The sequence below is a fragment of the Cyprinodon variegatus genome, unplaced genomic scaffold (genome assembly GCF_000732505.1).
Source record: "Cyprinodon variegatus isolate N-32 unplaced genomic scaffold, C_variegatus-1.0 Scaffold811, whole genome shotgun sequence".
Classification (NCBI taxonomy): domain Eukaryota; kingdom Metazoa; phylum Chordata; class Actinopteri; order Cyprinodontiformes; family Cyprinodontidae; genus Cyprinodon; species Cyprinodon variegatus.
The window spans coordinates 272136-274279 of record NW_015151264.1 but is presented as its reverse complement, the minus strand read 5'-3'; the positions used below and the strand labels follow the sequence as shown (position 1 = coordinate 274279).

General features: G+C 39.5%; 1 protein-coding gene across 1 annotated transcript in view; it reads left to right on the top strand.

The window, feature by feature from the left end:
- Window positions 1–684: 684 nt before the first annotated feature.
- LOC107098810 (gastrula zinc finger protein XlCGF8.2DB-like) overlaps window positions 685–2144 on the top strand; it is a 12941-nt gene continuing 11481 nt past the window's right edge. Inside the window, exon 1 of the mRNA XM_015396656.1 lies at window positions 685–869. The gene's annotated coding sequence lies outside the window, so the exon portion shown is untranslated. The remainder of the gene's footprint in view (window positions 870–2144) is intronic.

Here is a 2144-nt window from a genome sequence, read left to right as displayed (position 1 = left end):
TTAATTTATTGAAAAAGTACAGTTACCATAACGGTTTACAGAACATTATTCAGACATTTTCCAGCAGCTGCTATTTTTCTGCACGGCAATACAAAAAAAAAAGACACAGAATGGATTCTTGGCCAAACAAAGTTTTAAAATAAATTAATGGAAACTGTTCTGCCATCACAGCCGGTCATAAGCCGGCCTCCTGTCTGCAGCACTGTCTGCACTAAGGATGGGAATTCCCAAGCTAATGGATTGGATTCGTTAGCAAACACTGCCCCCCGTGGTACTTGCATGTTACTATCAGAGGTTGCTGAGGACTGCACAGGAACATTGTTGGTTCCAATTATAGCCCCGGCCTGTATTAGCCTCCGGCCATTACTTACCCCCGCCGACAGCAAAACCGGCCATTATTAGAGACCTGGCTGCTAATGGAATACAGGCCAATATTAGAGGATTTACGGTAGTTTAGGTAGTTTAGTAGTTTACAAGCTTTGATGATAAAGTGGAGGCTCAAACCTTTCTAGACAACAGCACAACATTGCCTGGTCCTTTCTAACCTGTGATGTGATGTCAGAGCTGCAGTGCATGCTGGGAAATGTAGTTCTACTCTGGTTATATGCAGCTTGATCAAAACATGGATGGTTAAAGTGAAGTGTCCTTTCTTTAACCTGCAATTCAAAGTCTTTCTCTTGTGTTTGTTTATCCAGACCGCCTGCAGGATTATGTTGGAAAAGAAGAGGTTTTCCCTGGGCAGGAGTTCTCTGAACAGGAGAGGCATTCCAGTTTGGACCAAGCAGAACCAGAACCTCTGCAGATAAAAGAAGAGCAGCAAAAGCCAACACATCCCTCAATAAAAGAGGAAACCAAGGAGCTCCACATAAGTAAGCATGAAAAGCAGCTTGTCCTGGAGCACGAGACTGGAAATGCAAGATAAACACCTTTCACATATTTGAGATGTGGAGAAATATATATAAAAAAAAAAAGAGTATTTAAAGGTTCAGATTAGAACTCACACAGGTCGGGAGATTTGCTAATGTCAGTCTTTTGGAAGAAGCTTCACCTTTAAATCTAATTTAATAGACTCATGAAAATTACACAGGTGAGAAGCCTTTCTCCTGTTNATTTTAAGGGTTGGAGTTCTCTTCCCCCTAGCTCTTATAACTATTGGGACACACTAACCTTAGACGTGAACGCGCAAAGCCGAGTGTTAAGGTCCAATATGAGTGCAAATAAGAGAAATGGGACTGGGCCTATGACTGCCATCAAGCTGATGATAGCGAGTAAACACCCCAACCACCCGCCTAACATGTAGCCACCGTGGCCTGTGGGTGGGGCTACGCTGCTTTGAAACCTCCAAAAGTCATTTTAAAGTTGGCTCATTCTTGATTGACTGATGGATGAAGTTTGTAGGTCTACTTTCTCCCCTGAAAACATCTTGAAATAATTTTTGTATGACAAATTATTAGTTTGAAACTCAAATTTCTTCACTTTGTTTACTCTGAAACTTCTTCTCTTGATACATAGTTATGACTGTAACAGTACTTTGACTCCTGTTGATGATGGTTCACAATTAGAGAAGTCTACAGGTACAGACATGTGACCATAATAAGAAATGCCCAATATTTTCTTCTAAACAAATTGAATGAGGAAAAACAGACTATAGTTAAGTAGCCTGTAGTTAACGGACTTCATAGGTATCTTTCCCTGACATGTTTGTCCACCTGGGATGTTAACTTTACACCTCCACAAATGATCAGTTTACAAGTTTTAGATCTCTGGAATTTTATCTTATTAATACTTTACCTTTGAATCTGAAGAACTTTCCTTCCCACAAAGTTAGGTGAACATCTATGGAGCTACATTGGAGTTATATACTTTGTTCAGAACCATTTTATTTCACTTTAAAAAAACTTAAACTGAAGGAAAAAAAATTGAAACAGAAAAATGAAAAACTAAAAAGATTTATAGGTGAAAATGAAAAAGGAACAGATTTTACTCTAAATAATTCCATCCATCTTCTTCTTCATATCCATCAGGCTCTCAGTGGGGGTGGTTTCTACCTCCAGCAGTCTATGGGGGGAAGGTGGGCTACACCCTGAACCATTCAACTAAAAAATGTCTGAAAAGTAGTTTAAGCAAGCTTTGATGATAAAAAC